This window comes from Falco biarmicus, chromosome 5 (genome assembly GCF_023638135.1).
Source record: "Falco biarmicus isolate bFalBia1 chromosome 5, bFalBia1.pri, whole genome shotgun sequence".
NCBI classification, from domain to species: domain Eukaryota; kingdom Metazoa; phylum Chordata; class Aves; order Falconiformes; family Falconidae; genus Falco; species Falco biarmicus.
The window spans coordinates 84371053-84382170 of NC_079292.1; positions in this window are offsets into that span (position 1 = coordinate 84371053).

The window sequence follows — 11118 nt, forward strand, 5'->3', positions numbered from 1 at the left end:
CAAAAGTTTCCAGTTTTGGACTAAAAATACATCCTGAAAAATCAGTTCTGGGTGATTTTTTTTTTAAATTCATCAAAAATCTGTGCATAAATTTATGTCCTTTCTACCTGAAGCAATGTATGTGCAAGTTTTCTGTTTTAGCCATTGGACCAAAAGCTGAGCTGTTGCAAGGTCTTGGCCTCCTATTGTCTGAAGATGCTGGATCTTTTCACAATGGAGAAAACTTTGTAGTCCTGTCCAACATGACAGTAAACGAAAACATTGCAATGCACTTGTCTTTTCAATTTCCCCCAACTCATTTGTGGAAACCACAACAGCAGAGTTTTGGGGAAGAAAGAGGGGCAGGCAGGCAAGAGACACAGAGTGACCGGTGTTTTACAGGAGGTTTTAGAGGCAGCTGCAGTTCTGGCTCCTGGGAGGTGGTGTGAGGCAGGGCAAAACTCACACCAGAGGACTGTGTTACAAGAAAATTTAACTTGCTAGAAACAGTCTCCGTGCCCGACATTTGGAATGCAAAATTTTTCTTGAGATGTCCCAACAAAGGGGGGATCTTGGGAGGTGATACTGGGTTTGCCTGCAGAATTGCTGAAGAGAAGTTCCTGATCCCATCTCCCTGCAAACACACACACACACAAATAGAAACCCATTCTTTTAAGTTAGCTGTACAATACAGCAAGCACAGGTAGACAGAGGCATTGGTCCTTGTCCCTGCTTTGTGCAGCCACTGTTGAAGGATAAGTGGTGAAATTGAGCAAGAGTTTCAGCCGTGTCTGTGAGTAAAGCCAATGCCCTTGACTAGTCCACCCCAACAGCAGCGCTCAGGGTTTAGGCAGGGATGGACTCTGTACACAGTAGTTGTTTGCACAGATGTAGAGCAATGCAAAAGCCTTCCTCTTCATTTATTCCTCCTCAACACAGATTTATCTGAAAGAGGTACCTTTCTCTAACACGAGAAGCAGGGATTATTGTCTCAACCCTGTCTTGGATCAGGAGGCAGCAGATGCCATAGCAAGAGGCAAAGATGTTGCACTCCCAGAAAGCGTCAGGACAGTCCCTGCATTTCGAACCAGGAGGCTGGGTGAAAAGGACAAAAAGTTTATCAGATTAACATACTTCATGATGACATCTGCAGTCCTTGTTTTCTGGTGGACATCCTGACCACATCCCAACTGCCTGTCAGAACAAGACCTGGATTCTCACCACTCCTTGTCACATTAACTTTTCCTTTAGAAAGGAACTCAGGTCTGAGGATAGGGATGGAGCCACAGCAACATTCACTTTTGAGGATACATACACTGAAGACATGGTCTGACCAGAGCAAAAAAACTCTGTTGTGGTTCAAACTTGAGATAGCTTCTGGTTTTCCTCAAGAAACCCTGTGATGCCCAGTCTTTGAGATGCTGTCTTCAGCTGGGAAAACATCAGAAGAGCCATATTAGGACAGCCTGGGAATTCACCTCATTCTCCTGCACATTGCTACTTTTTGCAGAGGAAAGCACAGCCAGTTCTCCCTACTCACTCAGTCGTACTCTGCAAGTCTTAGAAATTTACCGCTGGGACTCAGGGCGGTGGTGTGCCCTGCTGGGTAGAAAGGGAGGTTGGTTTCCTTTTGCTACTGGCAAGCCCTGTGTCCATTGACAGCAGTATAAGCAAGAGGTGGAAAGAAAATGTCAGGCATTACTGGGGGAAGAGAGAGAAGCAAGAGTGGGAAAGAAACAGTACTGCATTCTGTTTTCAGAAAATGTTTGATAAAAAGTATGTACCCTGTGTGATCTGGAATACTTCTGCTTGTGCAGGTATTAAAGAAGGCATCCATTGTGCCCATGGATGGCATTAGGCAGGAGAAAGAGACCAGTGCAGGTACCTACATCTAGCTAGTAGGATCACGTGGAAGAGGAGCAGTGGTGCAGGGTCTGTCACAGTAACAGCGTATTTACCCTTTTGAAAAATTCCTTATTTCCTTGGAGAGAACTGGCATGTGCTGGCTTACCTTCCTGCTCCTCTGCTCAGAGGAATGACAGCAAAACCTCTGGGAGGTCACAGCAGTTGGTACTGACATCAGCTGGGCAGTGGACATGTAAAGCAGTGTTCATTATTAATCTGGTCAGGCTTATTAATTACATCTGTACACTGCATGCTGCTCTCTATGTTTAGTTCTGACAGCTGGTTCTTTTTTTATAGGATACACCTGACTTTCTTTATTAAACCGTGATCCTTGCCAAGTGAAGAAATAAAGTGAAATGTTTGTTTTTCATGACAACCATTGTCATTTTCTAAGGACTTTTCAATAAAAATTTTCCCCAAGGGTCTCTGATCTTTTTTTAGACAAAACAGAGATTTCCCCCCCTACTCTTTCTCACTTTTTCTCTTTTATCCCACCTTAAATTCTTCTGTGTTCCCTTACAACACTTATTCCTCCACTTATTTATGTTTCTTTGCACTCCTGCTGTCTCTCATACTGTTCCCACCTTTATTTCTCCTTTCCTTTTTAATTTGGTTTCCTTTTACCTTTCCTTGCTAGACCACAGATGAGGAGCGTACAATGTTGTTTTAGAAAATAAAACAGAGAAATGGCATTTAAAGGAGTTCTGACACTGGAAACACGTGTTCTGGCTTTTAACAGTTTATAAGGAAAGAGGAAAGAGATTATTGAATATGTGCAACTTGTTCTGCCTAGATACATTAATAATGAGAAGTAGCACTCAACCAAAACTTTCATTCTGCAGTGACTTACTTTGATGGTACGTGGGATTTAAGCATTTTTACTTTTCTGTGATCCACTCCTATAGCTCTTAGAGGCCTGGGTAGGTCCCCACAGAAACGGTTACTAGATACACCCTTAGCAGAAGTCAGAAGGCAGCTCCTGCCCCAAAGACCTTGCAGTCTAAATGCAGCAGAAAAAGCAAAGGAGATGAAAAATAACAGTCAACTGACCTGAAACTGCTGTTTCTGAGCTGCAAGTTAGAAAGCAGCATAAGGGAACCACTCTCCTGTGAAAGGGCTTGCGTTAGGTAGGATGAGCTTCCTACTGAACTGGAACTGCTACACCAGGAATCACGATTTCTACTGTGCTCCAGTACGCTACTGAAAGTAACCATTACTCTGATAACTCACTGTCCTGAGCCACTGACACCTGCTGAGCAAGTCACAGATCAGGGAATAGAATGTCCCCTCAATGGTGGGTAGTGGTGGCCAGCAAGAGGTCTGTCTGTTTTGACCCCTGTTACATCAGTCTGTTTTTGCTACGCCAAAGAGTTCTCACTGCGCATCCCTGAGCAGAGCATCCCTGCTTTGCCCCTTTCTTGCAGCTTGCATTGAGTAGTGAGTTGGTTTGGAACCTCCTGTTGGCTGCAAAATGCTCCTTGTACAGTGGGTGTGTGACCTCACAGGTAGCAGGCTGGCTGTGTTTGCCGTGCAACTTCTTAATGCCAAATTGTTCTTCAGCTAAAGTCAGGACTGGATGAGCCAATATGGTCATCATGACAGTGGCCTGGCCACACTGCCTGGGAATGGCTAGGGATTTCTGCTCCACAGGGTGTTTGCATACGTACCTTACCTTGAAAGGTTCATCATCCGGTATGAAGTAGGACTAGGCTAGCAAAAGCTTTAAGTTCCAATGTTTGCATTGCAACCAAAGACAACAGTCAGTCAAGGGGCAGTACGCCGCTGATGCACTTGTAACTTCTTGCAGGGGCATTGTTATAACTCTGCTTGTGACACTGGTTTAAGAATTTCTCATTTCCACACTGGCAACTCATTCCCACCTCTGCTCTGAACGTAGGGGTCCCACCCCTGATGCTAATACAGCTGTCTACTGTGTTGTGTCTTGGATAATAATAATAAAAAAATAATCTGGGTCTAAGACCACTGCGCTTTTTTTTAATGGACAAGAAAAATAATCCTCATTCTATAGTCAACCGGCTCAGTATTAGATCAGATATGTGCATATACATGGTTAATAGAAGGTCAGTTTGTTGAAATTTAGACAAAATATGTAAATATCTCTAATGAAAAACAAGAAAAGATTTGAAGAACAGAGGATGTTATGAACAGTTAACAAAACTTGGCCTTGGGAGAAGGAATAGACACCATAAAAATGTCAAGCTGAGGCATAACAAGATAAGCTCAGGGAGAACCAAATGGTTGATGAGACCAAACAGAAGATTACTTGAACTATGTATGGACTATCCTAATTAGCATACTAAAAGATCCACCCTCGAACAAAGAAAGCCCCCTCCCCACAGATCATGCCTGGTGAAATAAAAGAGCACTGCACCTTTAAATGGAGACAAGGCTCGTAAGAACTAGTGAGAATTAAGTGTGACTGGATGCAATTGTAAACAATTGTTCAAAGTGTGTAAAGTGTTTTACCATCTCATGTTGTAAGGGTCTCCCGCACAGCAGAGATGTTTCTACTGTTCTGTCAGCTCATTGCTTGATCTGTCCCATACCTCTACACACCCTGCCCACCTTGTCCCACATGGGCTGGTTCAGAAGGAGACAGCTCCTCTCCAGGAAGGTCAACTCAGGTGTGAAGGAGCTGGAGAGGAAAAAGACCAGGAATAAGCTAAGATCTGCCCTAGCAGATAAGGTGAAAATGTGTGAAGCTCCTGGGTTTGCAGACCAAGCCACCTGAGCTCAGCTGCCAAAGGCCATTGTGTGGTATCCAGCAGGGACCAGAACCAGACACGGCAGCAGTATCAGACTACCGTGGAAGGAGTATGTGAATTAAGCTTTTTTTTTCTCTCTAGAAGGGGATTTCTTGGTCATGCAGCCAACTGATACTCAGTCATCTATCTCAAAGCATCCATGAAGGTCTGATCTGAGTGGTCTTTGGCCAAGGAATCCTGAAGATGGGAAAGCATAGTGCCAAAGCAATGTAGTTGTTTTGGAAGACAGTTGCTGCATGTGGTGCTTTCTTATCTACATTTTCTGTACTGTGAGACTGCAATACCAAGCTGTCCTGCTGTTTGGTACCTTTGATCGCACAGAGCATTTTAGGTGGCATTGAACAGCTGGAGGTGTTTAGTCCTACCCACTGCCAGCAGCAGGGCTATCTCAGAGGCTACATGAAGTTGCTTTTGTCCTTTTCCTGTTGAGACAGTCTCAAGGATGAAGCTCACACAGACCCACTGGCCACGTGTTCCAATGCCACACCACTCTCAGGGAAAAATTTTTTTTCTTGTACCTGATCCAACTTTCCCTTATGGCAATGCATGAAACTGCCTTTGCTGCTCTTCAGCATACTGACTTGGTGAGATGGAAGGGAATGTGTGGATTAATGAGCTTATGGAGAAGGAATTCCCACCGCCTGTGCCTTCTCAACTCCCTTTACAATGGACCACCAACACATATTTCCAGAGTGTCCAAATCTATTCACCATTTTACAAAAGAGGAAATAAAAAAATACCTCTTCTGCTTTCCACCCCAAGCAGATGTAGGGGAAATCCTCTGCAGATGAGCAATCACAGGTCAAGGGTCCTTTCCATCCACCTCACTTATTTCAGACTTTTGTAGTGCCAGCTGCTCAGCGACTCCAAACTAGAACCGCTAGATAAAGCCATTTCCAGCTGTGGGCAACGATAATGCTTAAATAAATTACCTAAGTGTTGCGATTGAGTTACGGCAGTCAGGAAATAACACAACACAAATAAAACAGTAAGCAGCAAAAAGCTTTACCATCGGTCAAACTCTACTGTCCATGCTGTTTTGCCATCCTCCAGAGGCCAGACCACACTCCTCCTTGTCTCTGCTTTATCCAGGTTTTTCTCCCACCCTCCTCAGAGCTATTTAACCGCTTTGCTGTAGGATCACAGCTGCACATCATCAAAGCAAGGCCACAGCTGCGTATCATCAATGTCAATCAACCCACTGTCTTCATTCCCCTACACCTAAGATGCGACTAAATTCAATTTCCATTCCAAAATGAAACAGTTGGATTATTATAGCTCTTCCAACAAGGACTGAGAGCCTCTTGGGGGGGAAAGGGATGTATTTCTTGGCTGGAAAGGGTCTACAGGGCAGGAGCGGGGGCACTGTCAGACCTGTGTGAATGGCCCAGAGCTGAAGCAGCAGGCAGCCTGCGAGGCAGAGGTTCCCTGGATCGCAAAAAGCAGGGATGCAGCTGTCTGCAAGGGCCTTTGGCCAAAGGGCTGCCCAGCCTTCCTGCTGAGCTGGGGGGCTGCTGCCTCAAGCCCTCCCAGGACCACGGCGGCCAGGGCTGCTGGACGCTTGTGCCTTTGTGCAGCTTGTGAGAGGCAGGGAGGGGATGGCAGGGCCTGAGCGGGAGGCACTCGGTGGGGGCCATGCAGGGGGCTGTCAGGGGGCAGGAGGAGGTCAGTGGAGCTGGGAGAGGCCTTGTGAGACCAGCAGCTGTGGGTGGGGAGAGACAGGGAAGGGAGGCAGGGGCAGAGGCGGCTGACCGGGATCTGCAGGGTGGAAAGTCCTCCCTTCATGGAGGAAACATCCTCCTCCTGCCACAGAAGAGAGACAAAGCCTCCTGTCTGTTCCCTCCACCCCTGCACAGCTAGCAGGGAAAGGACCAGCCAGCCCTGGGCCTTAAGGTTGTGCCACCAGAAGGTGAACAGGTCATGGCAGGCTGCTGGTGCAGCGCGGGGGGTGGCCAGGGCTTCTGGCAGTTGTTCTTCACGGGGAACTGCCGAAGCTTGCGACAGGAGAACTGCAATGCAGAAGAAAACTTCTCCCACGGCTCATAGCCCTGAGGAGACAGCTTTTTAAAGCCGCAGCAGCGAAATGCAGCTACTTCATGTCACCAGATTATCCCAAAGCAGTTTCACCTGCTCAGCAGAAATTTTGGTTATTCTTCTGCCCAGAAAGGTTCATCTATCCCACACAGAAATATGCAGAGCAATCATGTTTGCATGGTCAGGTCCTGCATGACTGCACCTGTGGCAGACACATCTGCCTCAGAGGGTTTCTGGCAGTGCCCATCAGTTGCCCACAGGGTTAGGCTGGCTGAGAGACACTGCGAGACCTTCTGCACGTGACAGAGACACAATTTGAGCTGGCTTAGCGGAAGGTAGGCTGAACAAAGCTCCTGAATAGAGGCTACGAGGCAAGCCTCTGCTTCCCTGTTGATACTTTTCAAATTCATTAAAAGATGTTAGAAACTACTGCTGTTCCCAGCTGGAAACAGGTACATCTCCAATAGGGCCAAAGCAATCAACAGAAGTTTGGCTCTTCATTGCCCAAAAGCTGAATCTTTGCTGTCACAGGTTTGCACACAAGAGGAACCACTTCCTCATTCCTGTTTGGACAAACTTGCTGGATCCATAGCATTCACACCAAAACTGCAAAGTTTAGCAGTGTTGGTCTCATTTGCCCTGTATCACTTCTCAAGAACATCTGTGTCTAAGCAGCCTCTTCTAGAACATGTTTAGACATTGTCAAGAAGTCTTCACATGGTAGGCTGGCCATCCTACACTGTCACATCTTAAATGTTTGAAATTTGCTTAAAGAATAATGCTTTCTTCATTCCAAGATGGTGAACCAGGCCACCTCAGCCTCTCCTCTTTTGGCATAATAAGAGCCATGATTCAGGGTTTCCCCAAGTCCTCTCTCGTCAGATTCCCTTAAAAGAGCCAGGGTGGTCTCTCTTGCTGTAGCTCAACATCCAGGAGACCCAAAGAATCCTTCACAGATATTTTCCTGGAGTGCCATGAATGTGACAGGCTCTCAAGGAAAACCAGGCAATTCCTATTTCCATTCTGGTATGTTAATCCTTTCACAAACACAATAAATCCTCCTTGTCTATATGATTAAATACCTCTGGGTACCAGCCTCTCTGAGAAGCAAATGCCCTTGCATCAGAAGGGAATCATTATGAACATGATATTGCAAAGATGGAGCTGGATCTGGATCTGGAGGGGTGGGAAGAGTCTCAGAATAACATAGAAAGGTGTCTTCTTTGCCCCAAGAAGACTTTCTCTCAGCACAGCTTTTACTGTTACAGCAGAAAGACTTCATTGCAAGTGAGGAGAATGAACCCTTTCACACATGCATCAGCACCCAGATACACACATGCCTGACAGCCTCTTCAGCCCTGCTTACTGCTGGTGTGTCCTGACAAATGGTTTCCATCATGGAGTATACACACATCGCAATGTGGCATGCCCAGTGGCTACAGTCTTCTGCTTCCTCCGCACACAGACCGATGCAGAAGTTTACTTCTTTGCTGCCCGTGACAAGTACTGAGACCCAAACAGAAAAGGAAATTCTGCTAAAACATAAACCCAGCTCTTCAGCAGAGGCAGGGCTTGAGCAGACAAGAGTCTCTGCAGGTTGACTGTGGGACTGAGGGTGAAGGCAGCCCTAAGAGAGAGGGTCCAGGTCGGGAGCAAGGTGGGGGGTGTAGGATGCCACCAGAACTGCTGAGCTCTGTAGTTACCTTCTCAGCACCTGTACAGGTCAGGTGGGAGCCCATCCCCTTGCAGTTCTTGTTCTCGTTGCTGGAACATTGTGTCAGACAATACGCAGGACTAGCTGACTTGAAGTCCTCTTCAGCTGATGGACAGCAGATCCTGCCTTGCCCTGTGCATGGAGGACAAGCACAGAGCAAGCACCAGTGATTTCCATGGGATATCCCATAGTCCCTGGGAACCACACAGAATCGTTTCCTCCCTAATGTGTCTAAGCATTTGCTATCCTATGTTTAGGTCTTTGCTGAGACTGGGATAAAATATGGGTTATGAGAAGATCTTCCTAATACATTTAGCAGCTCCAGCTACATCAACAAGCTGATTATTGTGGATGTAACCTCTCATGGAAATCTGTGCCTGCAAAAACCAGTAGTATCTCAATGTAATCAGACTCATCTGTCACTATTTCTCCAATCCCTGACTTGAAATGCAGCCTGTTGCTTTCCTTTGTCCTTATGTCCTCCCTCGTAGTTGACTCTTCCTCTGTTTTTAAGAACAACAATTTTGAGTGGGGAGATGTGGGAGCAAGTTAGCCACCTGACTAACATAGGAGGTGTTAAGAAGAGATGATCTACATCGTTCCTGGTAAGCAACTTTTGCTCATCAGGTATCTTAAAGACACAGTCTCTGCCATTCTTAGGTACTGCAGCAAAGCTTTGAGCTCTTTGCAATTTCATGTCCATGCAGAAAATATGGAAGAGGACAAGGAGTAGAAATCTTAATAAAAGGGGAAAAAAACCTTTTTTGGTTAACTTCTCTAGTTAACCCAATGTTCTCTGGTGATGCCACATGCAGAAGTACCATGGGTCACTTCCATCAGCAGGACTCTTGCCAGTTCATCTTCCCTCCTTTCCATGCTGGCTGCTGGGAAGCCATTCTAGTGCATGGCACTGTTCACCTGGTGAAAGAAGGAAGGGTGGTACGGGCCAGGTTGGGATGAGCATGCTGTGGGACAGATTGTTGTCCTTTCTCCCTGCCTGAAGAGTTGCTGAAGCGGAGGCCATATGGTGTGGCTGCACCCCAGAGCCAAAACATTATGAGTCATTTCTGAAATCCTGATAGTTTTGCAGTTCTGGAAAGCAAGTCGGGGTGGCTTCCTGTTTGCAGAGCGCTGCGTGCTTTGCTGCTGGAGTGCTGAGGTTTTCAGCCATCCCTCCACAGCTACTGAACTCACCAAAGAGTTATTAAAGCAAATGAAAGCAGTGGATGAAAACTGTCCAAGTAACAAACACCATCACACTGTTAATGGGAGCAGACCTCCCTCGCTCTGGGTAGTTCCAAAGAACAGTTACTGATGACTTGTAGCCACATGAGAACAAGCATCTGTGCTTCCTGCACAAACATTCAAGTGCCATACAACAAAATGAACATAACTGTGAGGGAGGTTCATGTCTACACCAAAACCATGCCTGTACTGCAGCTGCAACCCCTTTCTGATCAAATGCCTACCCGTGTCTGTAAGCCAGGCTAGCAGTTCAGGCAGTTCTGGCAAGAAGCAGGCAGAGGGGCACAGTATTTATTGCTTCAACAAGGCAGCCTGTGCAGTCCTATCTCTCCTGCAACTGGTAAGTGGTCAGGGCAACCACAGAGCTGCCATTGTCATATGTTTTCCTTCTGGCACAGCCGTATGGGCAGGAGAATATCCCATATTTCTGCTAGGCATGAGGGTTGAGTGGTGGTAGAGCACTGCTGGCTTCATGGAGGTGCAACAGAGCTGGTGTGGTTTAGAGCACAGGGGACCTAGATCTTCAGCCATCCCAGGGGTGTCCCAGGACAGCTGTATTATTAACGCCCATCGACCAAAGCAGTACAGAGCTGAGGTGCTAACCTGCTGCTGCAGTTCACTTTTGGATCTCCTAGACAGACTCAAGGTAAGTGGGAAATTTCTTAAAAGTGGTCTTTGGATCAGAAGGGGTTGGATCCTCTGCTCTAGGGAACTGAGGCCCCCCCCATCTGCCAACCTGATACATCATCTGGGCAGGTTTGCTGTTTGCCAGGGTCTTGCATTTATGATGTTGTGGAAAGATTGTCAACACTTGTCTGGCCTTTAGACTATTACACCCTGCTGCTCTTCCACGTGGGCAATGATGGTACTGCCAGGGGAGACCTGGCGCATAACAAGAACTACATGGCTCGGGGAACAAGGGACAAAGTCCAAGGGGATGGGAGCCCAAGAAATATTCTCCTTGATCCTGCCAGTGAGGGTGAAAGGACTGAGGAGGAATGGATGGATTCTGTGGGTAAACAACTGGTTATGCAGCTGGCGTTGGTGTTTGGCACCAAGAAATGTTGTTTTGTTATGATCCCAGTATGAAAGGCACTCACACTCTTTAAAGTACCAGCTAAAATGTTATTTACCAGAGATAAAACTATAAAGAGTGGATAGTACAGATAATGTTATGTCCCTTTGGATGCTGGGAATCCTGAGCTGTGCAGCACTGAACCATCCTCTGATCAGGTCACAGGATACTGAGCAGGTCCCACCTCTGCAAAGGGCTACCTCATTTTGCTCCTCTGAACTCTTAAAGGATTTTATTACAGGGAAAACAACTCTATTCATAATTTCTTCTTTTTTTCTTTATCCTTTACTGTAGAGAAGGGAGTAAGTCAAATTTTCTGGGATATTTAAAAGTAGCTTTGTGGAAAATTTTCAAACATCGAGGTTGAGGAGATAATCATG